Source organism: Protopterus annectens, chromosome 1.part0 (assembly GCF_019279795.1).
Source record: "Protopterus annectens isolate FY-2018-M chromosome 1.part0, PAN1.0, whole genome shotgun sequence".
Lineage (NCBI taxonomy): Eukaryota > Metazoa > Chordata > Ceratodontiformes > Protopteridae > Protopterus > Protopterus annectens.
This window is the reverse complement of record NC_056725.1, coordinates 1354952059-1354978057: the sequence shown is the minus strand read 5'-3', so window position 1 is coordinate 1354978057 and position 25999 is coordinate 1354952059. Positions and strand designations below refer to the sequence as shown.

At 42.8% G+C, this 25999-nt stretch overlaps 1 protein-coding gene across 4 annotated transcripts in view; it reads left to right on the top strand.

Moving 5' to 3' along the window:
* Nucleotides 1–25999, top strand: part of FIG4 (FIG4 phosphoinositide 5-phosphatase) — a 3828182-nt gene that overhangs the window by 2314329 nt on the left and 1487854 nt on the right. The window lies entirely within an intron of this gene.

The window sequence follows — 25999 nt, the reverse complement described above, 5'->3', positions numbered from 1 at the left end:
ACACTGAGCACAGGAGAGGCAGGTATGTGCTTCCACACATCTGCTCTGATTGGATTAAGTGCAAGTACTCTTTGATCTTTCTCTACATATGCAACATACTTCTTGGAGGTCCTGAGGTGCAACATAGCTATCTGCCACACCCTGTAATAGAAGACGTCCATCCCTCATTGTCCATTCACCCCCATGCCTCCTTGACTTGCTTGTCCAGTTCCTGTGCCACTTCTTAAAGGCTGATTGTTTGGACTTCATTCTTGGTTTCAGTTCTCTTTGTCATGAAGCCAGCTAAAATTAGATATTTAATTTTATTTATTCCTTATTTAAATTTTGGAACCCACCCATTAAGTCCATCAGTTCCCTCTTGTTTTTGAACAGCTCAGTTCCTTATTGGCTGGCTGAAGCAACATTATCATCTGAGAAGAGCATCAGACTAAGGCCATCCATCATTTTTGGATAGTTTGGATTTTTTTGCATATGCTCTACTTTTACTCCTGCTCCACACCTAGGTGCTGCCAGTGCTTTTCCTCTTACTTGCAGCAGAGCTGATGCCTTGGGTCTCTGCTGCAAGTCATAACCACACTGAAAATATTCTTCACTCCCTTAAGATAGGTCAGCAAAATGCCATTCACCCCCATTCTATTGGCCACCTCTTTAGTGGTATGGGTTTGCTTATCAAAACCAGGTCTCCTATGTCATAGTCAAGGCTCTATGTGTCTACACCACTAAGCCAGCAAAATAATAATCTTTAATATGTAACAACTAAACTTCACTTCAGAGATGGAAAATTATTCTTTTGCACTTCCTATGAACATATAAGGCACAGCTGGCATAATGGTTAAAGTATTTGCTTCCCATGCACAAGGTACAAAATTTAATCTTGACCTCCAGCCAATGCCTGTTTGGAGTTTGCATGTTTTCCCTATGTCTTTGTAGAGTTTCTCCCACATCTCCAAAACATGCTCGGTGTTTCCACCTCAAACTCATTATGGGCAGCAGCATAGACTCTAGATGGTGCTTCGTGGGGGAAGAGTTGCATATACCACTCACTTTGGGCATCAGCTACCAGATTTGTGTCACAGAGGTTGCTCCACTTTTGCAACAAGTTTTCTATTCATGTTAAAGCGTAATTTGGACAACTGGATGGGTAACATCCACATTGGCAGCAATCTACTTAACACCGAATGCGTGATAAGAGACTTTGGGACCCAGGTGGACAGTAATCTCTCCTTTGATAGTCACATCGCCACAGTAGTCAGGAAGTCCTTCTACATGGCACACCTCATCATAAAAGGGTTCTCATCCAGGAAAAAAGAGGTCATTGTTCCCCTCTACTCGTCACTCATTAGACCCATTATAGAGTACAACACCCCTTTTGGAATGTACCTCACAAGACGACTGCAGCAGCTGAAAAGGCCACAGAAGTACCTCACAAAGAGGATTACTGGCCTCAAACAAATGCCCTACACTGACCGCCTCAAAAAACTCCTGCTTTATTCCGTATCCGTAGCATATCGCCTACTCCGAGGTGATCTCTGCCTAACATATAAAGCTATGTCAAACCCAGAGCTGTTGGACATGCTACAACTAAAGAAATCCCAATCCCTCCAAGCTACACGCTCTAGGGATCTGAACCTTGTCACCACAATAAACAGGACATGCTGGAGGGATAGATTCCTGTCCCAAAGACTTCCTATACTCTGGAACAAGCTACCCATCTATGTCAAGCAAAGTTCTTCATTAGCACTTTTCAAGAAAAATCTTGATGAGTGGATGGGAAATAGCAAATACACCCCGGGGATCACTTCTGTGTCTCTGCTGGACAGTGGCACAGGAAAATAACTTTCCTGGGTGACGTAAGCTATGGTACCTTGCTGCTAGGCTTACGTAGGCCCTTGGGCCGATAGCCTAGTACTTACCTATGAACTGGAAATTCACCCCAGGGGTTCCACCTGTTTCCCTCTTGGACAGGGGAAATAGGTGCTGATTTTAGTGTCTGCTTGAACCAGACACCCTTTGGAACACAGGTTGAACTTGGTTATGCTTGTAAGGGTCCTGGGACCATTAGCCTAGTAACCTCCTATGATCCTATGAACTACTGTGGTGTACAGTATCCTTTTGATAGAAGAACATGGATCACAGACTTCATGTTATGGCAGGACTAGACGCTCAACAGTGTAAAAATTGTCCCTTGGGGATCTGATCATGTTGAGTAATGTTGTCAAAAATGGACATGGGTATTTGCTTGTGAGAAGTGGGTTGAGGAGCCAGAGTACTCTGACCTGCACCCAGAGACCCATGCTAATGTTGGGAGGGATCTATGTGCCCCTGCTGGCCAGTGTGTGCCTGCCATAAATCTCAGCAGCCCTGGGATAATAAGCTACTGGCTGCCTGTTGTCCAGTTGCCTAGGCTGGGTTACCTGGAATAGCTGTGTTAAGTGAAAGCTGGATGTAAAACCAGTCCACCTGCCAAACATGAACTAAGGTTTGCTACACTCACTGTAGGTTCACTGACATGACGCAGCTTGGAAATGGATGACATGATGGTAAGGAGGAAACTGAACATCCTGTGTGTCTAAGAGACCAGATGAAAGGGCAGTGCAACAGAGCCACTTGGCTAGGGATCCACAACCTACAACTCAGGTGGAGAAGGCATACTAGAAATGGTGTGGGAGTTGTGATAAGGACGATCTTCAGAAGACAGTGCAGGATGTCATCAGAATTAGTTATACAGTGAAGAAGTCTGATTGCCATGAGTCTAAGGACAGAGCACTATTCATAATCTCATCCTATGCCCGGTAGCAGGGTAGTTATAGTGAGGAAAAGAATGCAGGACCTGCTAGATTGGGTTCCTAAATACATATAGCAGACAGACAGAACAGGATACAAGGACTGTGTGTGTCCATATGGGTGGGGCAACAGGAATAAAGAAGGAGAGGCTGTTCTAGACTTCTGTCTGATAAATGGCTTGAGGGTGTCCAACACATGGATCAGCAAGAGAAATAGTCATAAGATCACATATAAACGTGGCCAGCATAGGTTCATAGGTAGGTACTTGGCTATCGGCCCAAGGGCCTACGTAAGCCTAGCCAACAAGGTTCCCTGGCTTACGCCACCCAAGAAAGTTATTTTCCTATGCCACTGTCGAGCAGAGACACAGAAGTGCTTTAGCTATGTTAGAAACCTGGGAGGAAACTCCCAGATATGCTCAGAGCTAGTTCAAAATGATGTGAAGATTACTGATCCTACAGACATTGCCAACATACTGGCTGACAGGTTCAGTGCAAACTTCTCCCCCCCCTCCCCCCCAAAAGGAGAGATATCTATACCAAACGATTGCAGCCCCCCAAACATCTCCAGCGCCCAAGTGAGAACTGCTCTCTCCAAAGCAAAAACACAGCATCCATGGGACCTGATGGTGTCCCCGGCTGTGTGCTCCATGAACTCAATGAGGAATTAAACCCACAGCTAGGACAGCTGTTTAATCAAAGTCTTACCTCTGGATACATTCCAGGAGTGGCGCACTGCAACTGTGGTACCACTTCACAAAGGCGGTGCCTCCACCGACCCTGGAAATTACCGGCCCATTAGCTTGACAAGCCTTATCTGCAAAGCCATGGAGAGGATCATAATGGACCTCATAAATAAAGACATAGGGAATTTGCAGACTTTGGATCCAACCCAGTTTGGCTTTGTCAAAGGCAGATCATGCCTTTTAAACTTGGTTGACTTTTTCGAAACAGTCACCAAAGCCATTGATGAGGGAAAGGCAGTCCATACAGCCTACCTCGATCTGGCTAAGGCCTTGATACAATACCCCATTCGGGTATCATTGAAAAACTCATCAGCTTAAATGTCAACCCATACATCACAAGATGGGTTGCAAACTGGCTGAGTGACAGAACCCACAGGGTCAGAGCTGCTGGCGCCATGTCAGACTCAAAGCCTGTCACAAGTGGTGTCCCACAGGGCTCAGTCCTGGGCCCACTCTTGTTTGGCATCTACTTTTCCAGTACAAGCAAACACAGGAGGGTTATGGCTGACAAAGTTTGCAGATGACTGCAAACTGGCCATAGTAGAAAACACATCTGACACAGATATCCTTCAGAAGGGTCTCACAGAAACGGATAACTGGTGCCAGAGCCACGGCCTAAAGTTAAATGCCAAAAATGCATAGTCATACCCTTCGGGAAAAACAAGGTTACCCCTAGCTACCAAATAGGTGGCAATCCACTGAGCACAGAAGAAGTTATCAGGGACCTGGGGACCCAGGTTGATAGTAGTCTGTCATTCGACACCCATGTAGCTAAAGTAGTTAGGAAGACCTTCTACATTGCCCACCTTATCATGAAGGGATTCTCATCTAGATCAAGGGAGGTCATAGTCTCCCTTTACTCATCACTCATCAGACCAATGATTGAGTACAATGCCCCATTCGGAATGTATCTGACCCGACACTTGCAGCAGCTGGAGAGGCCACAAAAGTTCCTCACCAAAAGGATAAAGGGTCTCAAAATCTGTCCTATGCTGCCCGACTGAAAGAACTCCAGCTCTATTCAGTCGCACCGCTTGCTCAGAGGTGACCTTTGCCTAACATACAAGGCCATGTCAAACCCAGATTTGATGAATATGCTTCACCTCAAAAAATCTAGATCCATCAGAGCCACAAGGGCGGGAGACTTAAACCTTGACACGGCTATTAATAGGACGTGCTGGAGGGATAGATTCATCACCCAAAGACTCCCTATGCTGTGGAACAAAATCCCGGTACATGTGAGGCAGAGCACCTCGCTGGCCTTGTTCAAGAGAAATCTTGACCAATGGATGGGAGATCGCAGATATACCCCAGGGATTACCTCAGTGTCACTGCTCGACAGAGGCACAGCAAAATAATGGGTATAGTTCCCCATACTAAAGGGGTGGCGTAAGCCACAAAACGATGGGCTAGGCTTGTAAATGCCCTCGGGCAGATAGCCTAGTATGAACCTATGAACCTATGAACCTAAGAAGTGATCCCCGGGGTGTATTTCCTATTTCCCATCCACTCATCAAGATTTTTCTTGAAGAGTGCTAATGAAGAACTTTGCTTGACATAGATGGGTAGCCTGTTCCAGAGTATGGGAAGTCTCTGGGACAGGAATCTATCCCTCCAGCATGTCCTGTTTGTTGTGGTGACAAGGTTTAGGTCCCTAGAGCGTGTAGCTTGGAGGGATTGGGATTTCTTTAGGTGTAGCATGTCCAACAGCTCTGGGTTCGACATAGCTTTATATGTTAGGCAGAGATCACCTCGGAGTAGGCAATATGCTAAGGAGTAAAGCTGGAGTTTTTTGAGGCGGTCAGTGTAGGGCATTTGTTTGAGGCCAGTAATGCTATTTGTGAGGTACTTCTGTGGCCTTTCCAGCTGCTGTAGATGTCTTGTGAGGTGCATTCCAAAAGGGGCGTTGTACTCTATAATGGGTCTAATGAGTGTCGAGTAGAGGGGAACAATGACCTCTTTTTTCCTGGATGAGAACCCTTTTATGATGAGGTGTGCCGCGTAGAAGGACTTCCTGACTACTGTGGCGATGTGACTATCAAAGGAGAGACTACTGTCCACCTGGGTCCCAAGGTCTCTTAGCACATATTTGGTGTTAAGTAGATTGCTGCCTATGTGGTAGTTCATGGGTACAGAGTTTTTACCAAAGGGGATGACACTGCACTTTTTGGCATTGAGCTTGAGGCCATGGCTCTGACACGAGGCAACTGTTTCAGCAAGGCCCTCCTATAGGATGTCCACATCATTTGGGGACTTGAATATGGCTCCTAGTTTGCAGTCATCTGCGAACTTCGTTAGCCAGAGGCCTTAGCCTGTACTTCAGAGAAGTAGATACCAAACAGGAGAGGTCCCAGGATGGAACCCTGTGGTACTCCACTTGTCGCTGCTTTGAGGTCAGATTTGGAGTCTGCAACTTTTACAGTGTGGGTTCTGTCAGTGAGCCAGTTGGCAACCCATCTTGTGACGTAGGGATTTATACCTAGTTTAGTGAGTTTAGCTATAATTGCAGAGTTGGGGATGGTGTTGAAAGCCTTGGCAAGGTCAAGATAGGCTGTATGAACCACCTTACCCTCATCTACGGCTTTGGTGACTGCTTCAAAGAAGTCGATCAGGTTCTGGAGGCATGATCTGCCTTTCACAAACCCGAACTGGGTGGGATCCAGAGTTTGGAGGTTACCAATGTCTTTGTTTATGAGTTCCATGATACGTTCCATGGCCTTGCAGACCAGGCTCGTCAGGCTAATAGGTCGATAGTTCCCGGCATCAGTAGCGGCTCCCCCTTTCTGGAGTGGGATAACTGTTGCTGTGCACCATTCTTTGGGCACAAAGCCTGATGCAAGGCTATTACTGAACATGTTGCTTAAGTGGGGAGCCGTTCATTCTGAAGTTCATGTAAAACGCAGCCTGGGATTTTGTCCAGTCATATGGATGCTGTGTTTTTGGCTTTAGAGAGTGCAGCTTTTACCTGCGTAGTTGTGATTACAGGGACTCTGCATTCTTCCTGTGTAGATATGGGCCCTTTAGGGGGTGAGGGGGGTAAAGTTAGCACTGAACTTATCTGCCAGGATGTTGGCAGTATCAGTTGGTTCTGTAATTTTCTTGCCTTTGTGCTGTAACTCAGAGCAGTTCTGGGTGTTGCCATCGAGATTTTTGACATAGCTATAGGATGCTTTGTGGTTGTCCTTAGAATTAGTGGCGATTTTGTTTTTGTAGCTAGCTTTGGAGGATCTTATAAGGGATCTCAGCTTCTTACTGAGGCTAACCACGGAGCTCCTCCACTTATGGGATTTTACTCTCTTTTGCAACAGTTTCTTCCTTCTGTTGTACAGTTTGTTTATGGCAGGGGACCACCAGATTGGCTTCCTTTTTTGGAGGATAGTGTCTTGATTCTGTTTGGGATAGCACAATCCATGCACTCGTGTAAGTGCTTATAGAGTGCATTTATGTAGGATTCAGCAGTTGTAACCGTATTGTCCATCTGCATGAGTGTTATGAAGTTCACCACTTCTGTCTTAAGAAGCATGAAGTTGGCTTTGGAGAAATGTTTTACCATGGTTTCCTTAATGGGGGGTGGGGGCGGGATGTGAATATCAAGGGTGATTAGCTTATGGTCGGATCGGACCAACGAGGAGTTGACTTCAGGTGTGGAACACTGGTCACTCATGTTGGTAATGACTAGGTCTAGGATATTGTTGTTGATCCAGGACATTGGAGTTTATGAATTCCAGAAAGTGTTGAACTAAGGAGTTGGTACACGAGTAGTTTTCCCAGTTAATGGTGGGGTAGTTGAAGTCGCCCATTATTAGGGTGTTTGGTTGAACCCTAATATTTTCCAGTACATCAAGAAAAGAGGAGTGGGAATCCTGGGGCATGTTTGGGGGATCTGTAGCAATCTACAATTTGGATTGCAGTTTTGCCCAGAGTTAGTTGCACTTGGATAACCTCAGATGCATTATGCTGAGCAACTAGCCTGGAAGTGTGGATATCCTTAATGAATATGGACACACCTCCACCTTTAGTGTTTCGGTCCAGGTTACATGGCCGAAAAGTATGTTATGAGTTATAGCCTGGTAGTGCGGGGGTGCTCTCTGGAGCCTTGAACCAGGTCTCAGTCACTGCACAGATATCAATGTTCTCCATTTTAAGGAGTGCCTCGAGTGAGTGCATTTTAAGATTTAGACTTCTAGCATTGAGTAACATTACCCTCAGTTTTTGCTTGCCTGTTCCTGTTACGGTGGTGAATTTGTTATTTGAACCTTGCCTAAAAAAGCCACTATAGGGGCAGCAAGAGCCTTAGCCTGTATCCAGAATCCCAGGGGCGACAGGTGCAGGCCATCTGTGGCAAAGCATTGTGGTCTGTCGACCATGTCATCCCAAGCAGACAGATACTGGATCCCCTTAGAATGACACCAGAAGCATGAATCTCAAGTAGACTTCCTCCAGTAAGGAAAGGGAACTGGGGTAGAATCAGTGATTGTGTAGTCATTCCCAGTGAAACAGTCAGCCCAGACCACTGTTCACCACAGTCAGCAGTAAGCAGTGATCAGAGAAGTCTCTAAGGTCAATGGAGACCAGTCTGAATGCTTGGAAGTTACCTGGAGAGAAAGCGCAAGAGTTCAAGGAAATACTCAAGGCTTTAACACCTCAGGAAGAAGAGGAAATAGGTGGGGTTGAAGAAGAATGGCAGTACCTCAAAACAGTATGTGTGGGGGCTATAGAACAGATATGCAGTGAAGACATGTATGGGTATAACATATGTAATAACATATGTAAGGTAAACTGGTGGTGGAATGCCAAAGTTTTGGAAATCATCAGAATAAAGAAAGCATGCAAGAAACAGTGGTAGATAGAAAAAATGGACTAGGTAAAGAAGGAATACTGGTTGGCTAACAAAAAGGCTATGAGAGCAGTTGCAGTAACACAGGACAAGTATCAGAGGCACTCTACCAGCTTCTTGGAAGTGACTCAGTAGACAGCAGAAAGAAACTCTAATCAGGTTAAAAGACAAAGCAGAAAGTTGAAGAAGATAGTCATTAGACACCCTTCATAAGGGATGTCAGCAGTAACCTGCTCACTAGTCCACAGGACATTAAAGGCAGATGGAAGGAGTACTTTCTGCAGCTTTGGGATGAAGAAAACCCTGTAATAGCTGTACTGCCCCAAATACAGCCTACAGTGAAAGAAGATGAGGAACCAGGGCCGGTGCTAGCATTTTGGGGGCCCCCAGCAAGGTTCAGGTTGGGGACCCTGCTCAGGAGAATATCAAGTATGACCACATTGCCATCACACACCCTCTTCCCTGTCAAGCTCATCCAGCATCATTTAACGACTATAGTATCACTATATTTAGATCATTAAGAATCAATGTGCCAAGGCATTTAGTACCAGTGTTACATTATGACAAACCCTTGTACCACAGCAAGGTAGCTACTCAAAGGTACACACACTGACTGGCATTTAGTACCAGTGTTAGATTATGACCAATCCCTGTACCACAGCAAGGTAGCTACTCACAGGTGCACACACACTGACTTGCATTTAGTGCCAATGTTACATTATGACAAACTCCTGTACCACAGCAAGGTAGCGACTCACGGGGGCATGGACTGGCATTTAATACCGATGTTAATTACGACAAACCCCTGTACCACAGCAAGGTAGTGACTCACAGGTACACACACAATGACTGGCATTTAGTATTAATGTTACATTACGATAAATCCCTGTACCACAGGAAGGTAGCGACTCACAGGTGCACGTACATACTGACTGGCATTTAGTACCAATGTCACATTATGACAACCCCCTGTACCACAGCAAGGTAGCAACTCACAGGTGCATGTACACACTGTCATTTAGTACCAGTGTTACATTATGACATACCCCTGTACCACAGTCAGGTAGCGACTCACAGGTGCACACACTGTCATTTAGTACCAATGTTACATTATGACAAACTGCTGTACCACAGCAAAGTAGCGACTCAGAGGTGCATACACTGGACTGGCACTTAGTACCAATGTTACATTATGAAACCCCTGTACCACTGCAAGGTTGCCACTCAGCTGCACACACACCAAATGGCATTTAGTGCCAGTGTTACATTATGGACAAACCCCTGTACCACAGCAAGGCAGTGACTCACAGGTGCATGTACACACTGACTGGCATTTAATACCAATGTTACATTTTGACAAACCCTTGTACCACAGCAAGGTAGCCACTCACAGGTGCAGACACTGACCACGTACTCAACTGCCTTGATTTTCACAGAATGTCCAGATGTGACTCATGTTTGGTCTGTTCCTCACAATTTGTAGTTTTCTGGATTTTTCATGGCAAATCATTGATGACTTAATTCATTAAATGACAGGCATTTCAGTTTAACTTCATATCCTTCAGAACATGCATGGTAACACCTTTTATTCTAGCAGCTTTTTCAGTTTATAAGAGCATTCATATGCAAACTGTATGTGTATATATATATATATATATATATATATATATATATATATATATATGTATACACATATATATTGATTTTGTATTATATTTGTTGATTTCTGTAAGTAAGTTATATTGATTTTAAGTGTTATTATGTATGCATTGATGTCACTGTATTTTTAAATGCTGATTGCTCTTAATTAATGCCAATATTTAAGCTTTGCAATGTTCATTCATATGTAGTCTGATGAAGGGGTTGGATCCCTGAAAGCACTTACTAATAAATTTTATTGCTGTGGTACGGCTGGTGTTTTTGTTCGTTTGGTTTATACTGAGTTTATGCACCGACTGTTCAAGTATTTGGAGAAATTTTCAGTTTTTTGTTCTATTTTTATCTATCCCCAACTTCACATGGCAGAAGGAAACATGGAAACTTTCCAAATGGAATTGGCTTATAATCCTAACAAGAATGGTATTAATGAGCTTAATAAACACTCACTTGAATGTTTTAGTGATTTACTGAATGCAGCTAGTAATCTGTTACTGACTGTTGGCCTGCAAACATCTGATATCACTGTAAGTAACGATTCATAACTTTATGATGGTTTTCTCATTAAATATAAAGACCTAGAAAACAAGCTATATAAATTCAAGCACCTCCAATGGCAACAATTCCATCTGGAGGCTTCACTTAAACATAATCTGGTACCAAGAGGTTTGAGGGTTTTGACTATGCCCACGTATGGGCAGACCTATCCAGAATTTCTAAGGCAATGGCAAATTATTAACTTGGAATGTAGCACAAGATATTTACAACTGTTGATTGACTTTTTTCAGCTGCATGAGTTAGCCAGATAGATCAACATTCTACATAATGAGGTATATGATAATTACCCCTCGGAACTACTTGGTGTTAAGATGGAGACTCTGCAAGAAAATATTCAAGGGTACAAGAAAAGATTACTGAACATTAAAACACGTAAACTAAGTAGAGACTTTAATAATTTTCAATTAGGGAATGTGTTTTCTTGGGCCAGGGAACAGTCTACCATCAACAACTTACGGCACGTAGCTACAGCTGATTCAAATGCAGCTACTGGCTTAGAGAGGCATGACTTGACAGTTCTGATCAGTCAGATGCCTTCTACTTCCGCATCTGTGGGTGAACAAGCTAATGCCCTGCTAACGGAATCCATAGTAGAGAAGCAGGGCACAAACAGGATTTCTCTCGATCAAAGCTCCATTAGAACACAACCTGTGAAGCCCGTGAATGCCTGGGAGGGCTCAGGGGTAAAACCAAAAGAACAAAGAAACCAGCGTATGCTCGCTAACAGCCCAGGAGTGCCGATGAAGCACAACCTTCAAACAACTTGAGCTGTTTTTTACTAGATAATCCTCCCCCTATCAGGGTACGCTCAAAGAATCGCCACCTACGACGACCACAGAGTGCAGAAGGACAAAGAAGGAGTGGAAAGAGATTCAAACAGGTTTAATTTTTAATATTTCTTCCCATGACTTAACTGATGCTCAAATGTCACTCCTTAATAAAGGTATGAGATTTGTACCGGCAAATAAAGCTGCTTTAACAGACGTTATAAAATATTTGTGACTTTTTGGTAGGAACTTGACTTTACATGCCATGTTTCCTTCTACTCAGATGGATAAATGTGTTTTTAAGAAGCCTAGTGTGTATGTTCCCCCTAGTAATTCTGCTATTGACATGTTTGTTGATGTTTGTGATAGACAGATTAGAGAAGTCTTTGCCTCAGATACCTGCTCTAAACTATTTTTTAATTTTTCTAAGTTAGAATATGCTGCTCTAAATGTCTTAAAAAACTTAACATCTGTAGAGATTCGACCTGCAGACAAGGGAAGGGGCATTGTTATTTTAGATATACTTTAGACAAATGTATGTTTTACTGAATGACGAGATGACGTATCAGTGTATATCATTAACAATAGCCAAAGGTATAATGGACAAGATATCTTTCTTGATTTTTTGATTTATTGATTACTGGAATGATAAATGAATCACTGTTTGAATATTTTTCAGTTGATCATCCTGTTATTCCTATTGTTTATGGATTACCCAAGGTACACAAGTGTCTTTATACTCCACCTATGCGTCCAATAGTGTCCAGTAGGGGATGGGCTACAGAACCTTTATCTATATACATTGAAAAGAATTTACACCCTATACTCGATAGTTGTGATAGCGTTCTTAAAGACACTAAAGCTTTTTTAGAAACACTCAGTTTGAAATGGGCCCTTGTACAAACCGAATGCTATTTTGTAACATTGGATATAGAATCACTGTTTACGGTTATTCCGAATCAGTGGGGCATAGATAATGTGAGAGAGGTGTTAAGTAATGCAGGTATTACGTCTAACAAAAACTGTTTAATTTGTACCCTACTGGATATTATTTTGAATAATAACATGTTCATGTTTGGTAGTGAAAACTACATTCAAAAGGATGGTGTAGCTATGGGCACAGCTTGTGCCAGAAGCTACGCCAACCTTTCTTTGGTACATTGGGAACATTCCTTTGTTCTTTCCAATGAGTTATACAGGAAACACATAGTTTGTTATACAAGGTTTGTGGATGATATTTTTCTGTTGTGGCAGGGTACTGAACCTGATTTGAATGCATTCATTCGATATTTGAATGAGACCACTAACTTCCTTAGATTCACATTCAAGTACTCTGTGCATGAAATTGAGTTCTTGGATGTGAAGGTTAGTAAAGACCAGTTAAATATTGTTAAGACTGGTCTGTATAGAAAGTCTGTTAGAAAGAATAATTTTTTTGCACAACACAAGTATGCATCCAAACCATACAAAACGCAATGTAATTAAAGGGCAGGTGTTTAGAGTAATGCTGCTCTATATTGATGATGAACAGTTTCATGCAGCATTACAGAAATTGAAACCTGAGTTTTTAGAGAGGGGTTATGACAGCCAAGTGATTAATAGAAATATAGATGAAGCATGGAAGACTAGGGGTGATCATTGTAAACCCTATTTTATAGATAGATTTGTCTAGAGTCCCACCAATAATATAGAAGTTAGTAGTGTAAGAGCACAAAATGATGTGAATAGTAACAAATTAAGGATGCCACTGACCTTTGCCAGTAATATAAGTACAGTCTGTGATGTTATAAATAAGAATTGGGGCATTCTTTCCATGGTTGATGGATTAAAGGATGTAATTGATGATAGACCGAATTTCACATTTCGAAATAATAGAACTTTAAAAAGCCATTTATGCTACAAGTCTGATGCACCCAATATTCCGAGTAAGTCAGACAGGACAGGCACTTATGCCTGCAGAAGTTGCACAGCTTGCACACACATTCATACAGGTAGTGGCTTTATACATCCATATATAAGTTTTAGCTTTAATAGTACCCACTATGCAGACTGTAAGATGTCTAATGTTGTTTATTTAGCATATTGTGTGATATGTTTTTTGTTCTATATTGGCAAAACCAACAGATGTCTTAAAGACAGAATATTGAAACACTGTCGAGACATTAGAAATGGCAAAGCACTGGCTATGCACAATATGAAAGAAGGATCTAGACATATATTCAAATTTTTAGTCTTAGAGATTTTATTTAATAATAAGAGAGGAGGTGATTTGGTAAACTGCACAGAAGCTGCTGAACAGAGATGGATTATGCTATTTAGTGCTGACAAACCCCCTGGTTTGAATAATACGGTTTCCCTGAAACCTTTTTTAAAGAATAGGCCATTGAAACATTAAGCTGCTTTTTTACAAACTTTTTATTAAATTTTTTTTATTATTTATAATTGCTATTCATATGCAAAAAAATATATATATATATATATATATATATATATATATATGTATATATGCACATATATATTGATTTTGTATTATATTTATTATAGTTGATTTCTGTAAGTAAGTTATATTGATTTTAAGTGTTATGTATTCATTGATATCACTGTATTTTTAAACGCTGATTGTTCTTAATTAATGCCAATATTTAAGCTTTGTGATGTTCATTCATATGTAGTCTGATGAAGGGGCTGGATCCCTGAAAGTGCTTACTAATGCATTTTATTGTTGTGGTACGGCTGGTGTTTTTGTTCACACTGAGTTTATGCACCGACTGTTCTAGGAGATTTTCAGTTTTTTATAATATTTAAAATTTGCCCAGATCTTTGGGGCTGTAAACACGTTATTTGTTGCTTTGTCCAGATTTTGTGCCATGAGATTGAGAGCTACAACTGGCATTTAGTAGCAATGTTGTTACATTATGACAAGCCCTTGTACCGCATCAAGGTAACCAGTCCCACAGAGGTACACACGCTTTCTCCCCACAGAGACACCCACACACTGACTGGCATTTAGTAGCAATGTTGTTACATTACAACAAGCCTCTGTACCACATCAAGGTAGCCAGTCCCACAGAGGTACACAAAGACACCCACACTGACTCCCACACAAAGACAAAGAGACACAGACTGCCACACAAAGACATACAGACTGCCACACAAAGACACAGACTCCCACACATAGGACAGAAGCACACTAAAACAGAGACTCTTGTGCACAGAACAGACACCCACACATGATAAAGGATTGCACTTAGCAAGACTGAACATTAACACCCACACAGACACAGGACAGAGGCACCCATCTCCACAGTACAGAGACAAGACCAGGACAAATCTCCTGCAAGACTGAACATAAACCCATACAAGATTAAGTCAGCACTACCACAAAACAGAACTGAGACACCACTCCCAAACACAGGACAATGACAGCAATACAGCAAGACTAAAACAAGCAGCATTAGATAAACTGACATCACTCAGGGCAATTACTGACATGCAGAACAGTCACACTGCAGACGTACACAGCACAGCTATGGGACTCAGAAAAGACTACAGACACAACATACAAGGGAAAGCCATGGGGATTACAGAGCCTGAGGCAGACTCAAACCCAAACAAACCCAAAAGAAAGCCATGGGGATTACTGAGACTGAGGCAGATGACTCAAACCCAAACAGAGAGCACAATGGGGATTACTGAGCCTGAGGCAGACAGACTCCAACCCAAAGAAACACACAAGAGAGTCATGGGGATTACTGAGCATGAGGCAGACAGACTCAAACCCAAAGAAACACACAGGAGAGCCATGGGGATTACAGAGCCTGAGGCAGACTCAAACCCAAAGAAACACAGAAGAGAGCCATAGGGATTACTGAGCCTGAGGCAGACAGACTCCAACCCAAAGAAACACACAAGAGAGCCATGGGGATTACTGAGCATGAGGCAGACAGACTCAAACCCAAAGAAACACACAGGAGAGCCATGGGGATTACAGAGCCTGAGGCAGACTCAAACCCAAAGAAACACAGAAGATAGCCATATGGATTACTGAGCCTGAGGCAGACAGACTCAAACCCAAAGAAACACACAAGAGAGCCATGTGAATTACTGAGTGTGAGGCAGACAGACTCATACCCAAAGAAACACACAGGAGAGCCATGGGGATTACTGAGCCTGAGGTAGACTTAAAACCATGCACCAGAGAGTAATGGGGATTAGTGAGTCTGACACATGCAGACTCAAACCCAGAGAGAAAAAGGTGAAGACTAGAAAGTCATTCATCTTCCATGTGCCTTTACCTATTCAGCTTCTGACTGGTGCCACTTGTCTGTTCTTCCTGCGCTTCTGTCCTAGCCCGCCCCCCCAAGTCCTGCCGTTCCCAACTGTCCTAGCCTCCTGACGAGTCCTGCCGCTCCCAACTGTCCTAGCCTCCTGACGAGTCCTGCCACTCCCAACGAGTCCTTCTGCTCCTAGCTGCCTTTGCCTAACATCCTGCTAGTTCCAGCCTCATGGTCCTACCTGTTGGAGTAAGCAAAAAAAAAAAAAAGTGAATACACAGCATACAAGCCACACTAAGGTGCTACCTGAAATTTACTGCCTGACAGCATTATAAAAGATTACTGGAAAGGAAATACAAGCACATACCTAGAGTTTTACTGGGATCTTACGAATTTTCTTCCAGACAAACTCTTCAATGAGGCTGCCATGTGATACAACTTGTCCCACTTCATGCTTAATTGAGAGCACAGCTAAGCCTGAAAGTTTCTCCTGACTCATTGACGAACGCAGGAATGTCTTTATGAGCTTCAGCTTAGAAAAGCTGCTTTCCGCAGTAGCCACTTTAACGGGTGAAGTCAAATAAATGCGCAGTGAGACGTAAGTATTTATATATGTGTCTTGCAAGTGGTTGCGAATGAGGAAATTTAACACGGTCAGTGGTGATGATTCATTATCAGTCATTTGACAAAGACTTTTAAGTTCATGTCCAAGGTCAGAGTCATCAATGTCACACTGGCCACTTATCCTGTCAGTCAGTTGTTCTTTCAGAGCCTTGCAGTGTTGGAGCAGTGTGTCTTCTGCAACATCACTCAAGGCTTTAATATTTGATAAAAATCCAAAGGCCTTATCAAACTCTGAAAGCTGCTCAAACCGGTCAGTAAATGATTGGATTGTTGTGTCCAGCAGCACATTGAAGAACTCTACATGTAGTTTTACCACTGGATCCTGTACAGTCTCATCGTCTTCTTCACAGTCAAAGAACTCCTTTACTTTCCTCTGTCTCTTTTCTTGAAATGTGGTGCCAACATCCAGTTCTTCTGCTGTCTTGGAGGCTTAGCCCATGGCATGTTGAAATCCTCTCTCTCTGTAATTCTTCAGCAGGTACATAGTTGATGCCAGCACTTTGGCATATGTCGAAATATCAACAGATGGACTCTGCAGAATTTTGCTTGCATGATTTACCTCTGTCAGCACATCATACCAAACCACTAAACATACAATGAACTGGTATGACAAGTTCTGAGCACAGTCCCCTTGCTTGTTGATATGTTGCAGCATCATTTGTATGTACTGCTTGACATATCTCCTATAATGCCTCAATGACTCCCTTCAACTGAAATCTTACTGCCTTGACAGAGTCTATCCTGCATTCCCAACAAGTCTCCAACACTGGCTTCACAGTGACATTTGTGTGCCGTTTCAAGATATGCCATCGGTTTGTTGATGCTGAACAGAGTACGTGAATGTTCTGCAGACATCCAAAGAATGACAGTGCCTGTAGTGATGAATGTGCTCCATCACTAACTATAAGATTTAAATTATGGAAGGCACACTGCACATAAAAAGCCCTTAAATTCATCTGTTTTATCCCGGCCTGCACTCCAGTTTGTTTCCCCTTCATGTTTCTACCACTGTCGTATCCTTGTCCTCGACAGTCGTTTATGTCCAGTTGATGATTTTGAAGAGTCTGAAGAAGAACTTCTGTTAAGTCCTGTCCCAGTTGTATCATTCACAGGCACAAATCACAGAAAATGTTCCTCACCTGTGGCTGCAGTCTGTGAAATATCCATATACCTAACTACTGCAGTCATTTGCTCTTGATTGCTGATGTCTGGTGTGCAGTCAAAAATCACGGAAAAGTACCTAGCATCTTTCACCTTCCCTACAATGGTCCTTAAAATAGCATTTGCAATCAGCTGGATAACTTAATTCTGTATGTCCTTCCCAAGATAGTGACCCATTACCTCTTTATTCCAAATATGACGCAAATGTTTAGCCATGACAGAATCAAACTGAGACAAAAGTTGCACTTGGCCTAAGAAATTGCCATTGCCGTAGGTGTCCAGGGTATCACTTGAACCATGGAATGCCATGTTCCATTCCGCCAAGTATTGGACAATAGCAATAATTCATTGTAACATACCACGCCAGTGAGTTATCTCCTTTTCAACCACTGCTTGTCTCTTATCGTCCATAGTCTGCCTACTCTTTATTCTATTGTCCAGTTCCTTCCACTTCAGCATGCATGCCGTATGCTCCAATGCTCAGTCATGGCTGTGTACAGCTTTGGACATCTCTCTCCAAGCTCTGTAACCACCTAACCTGAGGAGATGGTTAGTATGTCCAAACAATTTGCATGCAAAGCAAAACAGTGCATTCTTTGAGACTGAATATGTCAGCCAAGTACGTTTTGTTCTCTCTCCATTAGGCAGCACATGGAAATAGTTTTCCGATGTAAATCTTCTTTTCTGCTCATTGACTAGGAACTCTGGCAACACCACTTGCACAGGTCCATGCTGAATGGCAGCTACCCTAAACCCATCCTTTATCAAGTCTAGCCATGTTCCTAGATCATCAAAAGATATTTGTGACACTCCTTGCAAGTCATAGGCCACATCTGTCACTACAGAAGTATGGGTTTCTTCTTTATCAAAGTCTGGTGATCCAGGCAGCACCTCTACAGTTGAATCTGCATTTATTGACATGCTTTCACCCATGGTAATGGCTGTAGGTCCAGAGGAGGTAGCCTGTGGTGTTGCCGCAAGAGAGTGGTCACTTTCTATTGGAAGGATGCTGGCCTCACAGTGGTCAGACTGTAATGCAGAACCATTGTGTTGGCCTGAAGGCAGACTTTTTCCTGAATCTCCCCTCTCCGATGACCCACAGAAAAATTTCATAATAGAACCCTGTCTGTTTGCATCCTCATTCATCTGCTGCAGACGCTTTCTTTTTGCTGCTCCTAACAAATATGTAGGCTTCATCCCGAACTAGGAATGGAGGTAAAGCAGAATTATTACACATGCAGACATAGAGTCCTTTTGTCATTCTGTTAGTAAAAAGCACTACACATCAGGTACATGTTATGCAACTTTCTTTGACCTACCCAGACTACATAATGACAAACATTAGCATTCCAAACACATTCTAAGGATGGTATTACACTGTAGGCAGAAGAAGAGAAACAAGGACCAGTAGGCCAAAAAACTGCAGTGCAGCCATATAAACCAGAAAAATGGATTAGGTTCCAAAGTCACGTTACTATGACTGCGGGCACAAAAGAATGAGCAACCTAATACTGAACGCTGTTCATAAACAAGCTGTACAGTATGCAGTATTGTACCGTAGGCTGAAGAACTGCTGAGTAACAGTAACCAGTAGTGAAAAACTAATTTAGGGAATAGGTACAATTGAAGTGCATTACAAAATGTATACTGCATAATGACTTGCATTGACATCTGTCACTATTGCACCGCAGGCAGAAAGACTGAAGAATGACTAACCAGTATGCACAAAAAAGTAATGAGAAAGGCCCAAGTTATGACACTAAAGGTGAACTTGAGCTTTTTCTACACAATTCTTCCCCTTTCATCACCCCAAACATGTGAAGAGGCACCAAACAACGCCAAAGATTGATATTACAAGCTCTCTGGAACAGACTAAAGTCTAAAAGAACTAATGACTAGGAGAGGCACAAGTTTGAAGGGGAACACACCAAACTATGAGGCAAGAGAAATGTTGCGGTGCAAAAAATACACATGCCCACTACCTCTCAATCTCTTAGCACACTTGAACAAACCAAGATCATTGGTTGAACAAAGGAGTAAAATCATGGATTTGCTAGAAAACCTCATTTGTGAGGGATGTAGAAGTGGCACACACATTGGGAGACAGTCCCACAACCCCCCTTAGCACAGGATCTGTGTACAAAAGCATAAAGCCAGGGAATGTACCATGCATTACGTGGTGGGTATGAAACATGAAGTCCATTTCTGCTAGTAGCCTCGGCCCTCCGCATTGTGCTATGCAATCATTCAGGCCAAAAACATCTGGATACACATTCTCGCAGGCCCCATCAACTTCCTAAACTGCCAACATAATTCAGACAGCCAAAAATAACTGCATCATGGATAGTTTAAAACATTCCTATAAACTTAGATAGCAGAGCAGTGTTTGCAGTAGTATGCATTAAGATATCAGTACATTCTGCGGAATTCTCACCCACCCACCCCACCCCCAGCCACTGCACAGTAATCCTGGATAAAGTGAACACCAAAACATAGGCGTAGCATTAACAATGTGCTTATACAGTGCGTGGTCCCACATTAAAAAAAATTCCAGGCAAATATTGAACACTGCAACATTCTCACAGCCGCTAACTACTCTCCCAGTATTAGGCTTTTTAAACAATGTACAGACCCCATCAGCCTCCAAGTAGCATAATTCAAACAGCCAAAAATAACTGCAGAACAAGCTGTAACATCAGGGATAGTTAAACAGTACTATAAACCTAGACAGCAAAACAGTGTTTGCATTAGCATGCATTAAAATATCAGTACATTCTGCGGAACCCCCCCCCCCCCCCAAAGTCTTGGCACAATTTTGGATGAAGTGAAAACAAAAAGGTGTAGCACTAACAATATGCTTATACAGTCCATGACCCCCCCCCCCATTAAAAAAACTCCAGACAAACAATGGACACTGCAACATTCTCACAGGCCGTAACCACACTTCCAAAGTTTCAATACAATAACTATGGACAACGAATAAAATTGAAGTCATTGCAACAAGGTGGAACATCAAGGACAGTTAAAGAGTACTATAAACAGTGTTTGCATTACCATGCATTAAGATATCAGTACATTCTGCGGAATTCTCCCCCCCTCCCCCCCAGTCTCTGCACAATTTTGGATGAAGTGAAAACAAGCGTAGCCTTAACAATGTGCTTATACAGTGTGTGGCCCCACATTAAAATAAATTCCATGCAAACATTGAACACTGCAACATTCTCACAGCAGCTAACTACCCTCCCAACATTAGACATTTTAAACAATGTGCAGGCCCCATCAACCTCCAAATAGCATAATTCCAAAAGCCAAATGTAACTGCAGCACAAGCTGTAACATCAGGGATAGTTAAACAGTACTATAAACCTAGACAGCAGAACAGATCAACTTGATCAACAGACCACGATGCTTTGCCAGAGATGGTCTGCACCTGTCACCCCTTGGATTCAGGTTACTGGCTAAGGCTCTTGCCACCCCTGTAGTGCCTTTTTAGGGAAAGGTCAAAGGACAAAACCACCACTGTAACGGGTACAAAAATGCAAAATCTGAAGGTAATGCTTCTCAGTGCTAGAAGTCTAAACCTCAAAATGCACTCTCTTGAGGCACTCCTAAAAATGGAGAACATCGATATCTGTGGAGTAACTGAGACCTGGTTCAAGGCTCCAGAGAGCACCCCTGCAATAACAGGCTACAACTCGTACCACACTTTTCAGCCACCAAACCAGGACTGAAACACTAAAGGTGGAGGAGTGTCCACATTCACCAAGGATGTTTACACCACCAGGCTAGCTGCATAACACAATGCGTCTGAAATTCTCCAGGTGCAACTAGCACTAGGTAAGACTGCAATCCAAATTGTATTTTTCTACAGATCACCCACCATGCCCCAAGATTCTTACTACACCTTTCTAAACATACTGGAAAATATTAAGATACAACCAAACTCCCAAATACTGGGTGATTTCAACTACCCTGCCATTAACTGGGAAATCTACTCGTGTACCAACACCTTTGCCCAATAGTTCTTGGAATTCATAAATTCCAATGCCCTGCATCAACTAATCCATAGTCCCACCAGGGCCTCTAGTATCCTAGACCTGGTCATTACCAACATGGGGAATCGATGGTCCACACCTATGGTCACTCCCTCGTTGGTCAGGTTTGACCATAAGCTAATCGCCCTTGACATCCACGTCCCTCCCCCCACTCCCCAGTAAGGAAACCTCCATAAAAAAAACTTTTCCAAAGCCAACTTCATGCTACTCAAGTCAGAAGTGACAAACTTCATGACACCCATGCAGACGGGAACTGAAAGTTCGACTGCTGAATCCTACACTAAGGCATTGTACGGGCACATCCACTTGTACATGAATCGTGCCATCCCAAATAGAACCAAGACGCTCTCCTCCAAAAAAAGGAAGCCAATCTTGTGGTCCCCTGCCGTAAACAAACTTTACAACAAAAGGAAGAAACTGTTGCAGAAGAGAGGAAACTCCCAGGATGCAAAAAACTCCCTTAACAGACTCAGTAAGAAGCTAAGATCTCTCATAAAATCCTCCAAAGCTAATTATGAAAATAAAATTGCCAAAGATTCCAAAGACAACCACAAGGCATTCTATAGCTATGCCAAGAATGTAAATGGCAATGCTGAGATCTGCTCTGAACTACAACAGACTGGGATTAAATATACTGATCCCAAGGATATTGCCAGTATCCTGGCAGATCGATTCAGTGCCAACTTCACCCCCCTCTCACCCCCTAAAGGGCCCATCTCAATACCAAAAGATTGCCAAATTCCAGTAATAATGGCCACACAGGTAAAAAAGCTAAGAATACAGCATCCATGGGACCAGACGACATCCCGAGCTGTGTACTGCATGAACTACAAAATGAACTGGCACCTCACCTACATGTCATGTTTAATCATAGCCTCACCTCAGGCTTTGTGCCTACTGAGTGGCGCACAGCTACAGTTATCCCACTTCACAAGGGGGGCTCTACCTTGGATCCTGGGGACTACCGCCCCATCAGTCTGACGAGCCTGATCTGCAAGGCAATGGAACGTATTATCATGGAACTTATAAACAAAGACGTTGGCAACCTTCAAACACTGGACTCCACCCAGTTTGGGTTCGTGAAGGGTCGATCTTGTCTCCTCAACCTGGTTGACTTCTTCGAATCAGTCTCCAGAGCTGTGGATGAGGGTAAGGCAGTCCACACAGCCTATCTGGACCTCACCAAGGCCTTCGACACAATCCCCCACTCTGGAATCCTAGATAAACTTACTAAGCTGGGCATTAATCTCTACGTCACTCGATGGGTTGCCAACTGGCTTACTGACAGAACTCACACTGTAAAAGTAGCCGACTCCAAATCCAGCTCCAGACAAGTGCAGACCTCAGGGTTCAGTCCTGGGACCGCTCTTGTTTGGCGTCTACTTCTCTGAAGTACAGGCCAACACTAAGGGACTATGGCTAACAAAGTTTGCAGATGCCTGCAAACTGGGAGCCATTACTGAATCCCCGAATGATGTGGATATTCTACAAAAGGGCCTTATAGAAACAGATGCTTGGTGTCAGAGCCATGGGCTCAAGCTCAATGCCAAGAAATGGATAGTTATCCCCTTTGGGAAAAAACATGTACCCGTGAATTACCACATAGGTGGCAGTACACTAAACACCAAGAGTGTGATAAGAGACTTAGGGACACAGGTGGACAGTAGTCTCACCTTCGATAATCACATTGTCACAACAGTCAGGAAATGCTTCTATGTGGCACACCTCATCACTAAGGGCTTTTCATCCAGACAAAAAGGAGGTCATTGTCCCACTGTACTCATCCCTCATTAGACCCGTTATAGAATACAGTGCTCCATTTGGTATGTACCTCTCAAGACAACTGCAACAACTGGAAAGGCCGCAGAAATACCTCACTAAAAGAATCACAGGCCTAAAGCAGATGTCCTATGCTGACCATCTGAAAAAACTCCAGCTATACTGTGTCGCATATCGTCTACTCAGAGGCAGTCTCTGTGTAACATACAAGGCCATGTCAAACCCAGAGCTGTTGGACATGCTACACTTAAAGAAATCCCAATCCCTCAGAGCCACACGCTCCAGGGATCTATACCTTGTCATCACAATGAACAGAACATGCTGGAGGGATAGGTTCCTGACACAGAGACTCCCTAGACTCTGGAATAGACTGCCCATGCATGTCAAGCAGAGCGCCTCTTTGGCCGTCTCCAAAAGGAACCTTGACGATTGGAAGGGAGATAGGAAATTCACCCCGGGGATCACGTCATTCGTCCTGCTAGACAGAGGTCCAGGGAAGTAAATAGTGTGGGAAGAAATAGCCAGGGAATTTTTATGGCTAGGCTTGTGTAGGGCCTAGGGCTGATAGTCTAGTACCAACCTATGAACAGGGTTTGCATTAGCATGCATTAAGATATCAGTACATTCTGCAGAATTCTTACCCCCTCCCCCAAAGTCTAGGCACAATTCTGGATGAAGTTAAAACAAAAAGGCGTAGCATTAACAACGTGCTTATAAAGTCCGTGAACCCCCCCATTAAAAAAACTCCAGGCAAACAAGGGACACTGCAACATTCTCACAGGCCCTAACCACACTCCAAACCTTTCAACACAATAAGTACGGACAACGAAAAAAGTTAAGTCATTGCATCAGTAGTATGTTCTTGGTAAACACTATAGTAGTGTAACAGGGTATGCATTACTATACATTCAAACATCTGCACCTTCTGCAACATTCTCACAGCTGCTAACTACCCTCCCAACATTAGGCATTGTAAACAATGTGCAGGTCCCCTCAACCTCCAAAGAGCTTAATTCAAACAGCCAATAATAACTATAGAACAAGGCGTAACATCAGGGATAGTTAAACAGTACTATAAACCTAGATAGCCGAACAGTGTTTGCATTAGCATGCATTAAGATATCACGCCCCATCAACCTCCAAATAGCATAATTCAAACAGTCACAAATAACTGCAGAACAAGCTGTAACATCAGAGATATTTAAACGGTACTATAAACCTAGACAGCAGAACAGTGTTTGCATTAGTATGCATTAAAATATCAGTGCATTTTACAGAATTCTCACCCCCCCCCCCCAAAGTCTCGACACAATAGTTGTGGATGAAGTGAAAAAAAAAACAAAGGCGTAGCATTAACAATGTGCTTATACAGTACGTGACCCCCCCCCCCCCCATTAAAAAAACTGCAGGCAAACATTGAACACTGCAACATTCTCATAGGCCCTAACCACACTCCCAGACTTTCAACACATTAGCTACGGACAACGAAAATATTGCAGTCATTGCATCAGTGACTAGAACATTACAGTTATACACAATAGTAGCGTAACAGGGTTTGCATTAGTATACATTCAAATCATCTGTGCCTTCAGCAACAGTCTCACAGTTGCTAACTACCCTCCAACATTAGGCAGTGTACAGGCCTCATCAACCTCCTAACCTCTCAGGATAATTCAAACATCCAAAAAACTGCAGAAAAAGGTGTAATAGGGATAATTTAAAACAGTACTATAAACCTAGATAGCAGAACAGTGTTTGAAAAACTTGTAAAAAACTCAAAACCTACTGCAAATTCAGCTGACAATCTATCAGCAGAATTTAAAAAAAAAATAGCAGTTGAAGCCAGTTCTTATCCTGAATACTTAAAAGGTTCATTACTGAGCAATACGTCCCAACCATCTGGAAAATATCACACATTATTCCGTTGCACAGAGGTGGAAACTTGACAGAACTTACAAATTATAGGCCCAGAGCAATTCTTTCCCCAATAGCTGAACTCCTAGAGGAATGCATTCATTCTCAACCAGTAATTTACTTGCTAAATCCCAACACGGCTTCAGGCCTCATGCTGCAACTGCCCGCCTCAGTTATACCATCACCATCAATTTAGAAATGAAGGTAAAATAGGATCATCTGTCTTTCTCGATTTGTTAAAGGCCTTTGTCAGTCTCTCAACAAACTTCTAACTACTCTCGCCAACCTTAATTGCATCCCCCTAGCCCTCCACTGGCTCCAAAGCTACCCAACAGGTCATCAACAGCATTAAAATGTCTCCAGGATCTACCCCCCTCTACTCCCACTCACATTAGGAGTCTCACAAGGCTCCATCCTTGGTCCACTTCAGTTTAGTGGATTTATTATCAACCTCAATACTGCTACATCCCTAGCACTCACAATCCAATATGCTGACACTGATACACTTGTGTCACATCTACCATGCAACAGGTCATGCCCCAACCCAGGCTGAAATAAGCTAATCTTCACCACTTACCCTATATTCCTAAGACTATTGACTTAGCACCTCACAAGACTGCCCACATTTCAAATCTAATCATAATTAAATGTATATTATATTTCACATTCCCTTATATTGTCCCTCGTACAAACAGATAAACCAAACTTATTTTACATATTTCTAGCACTTGTGAACTAAGATAAGCATTTCTCCCTGGACCTCCACTGAAAATGGGTTCTATCCCAGTCAGACTAGCCAGTAAGCAAATGTAAAATAAGGAAAGTAAAACTGGTACAACCACAGC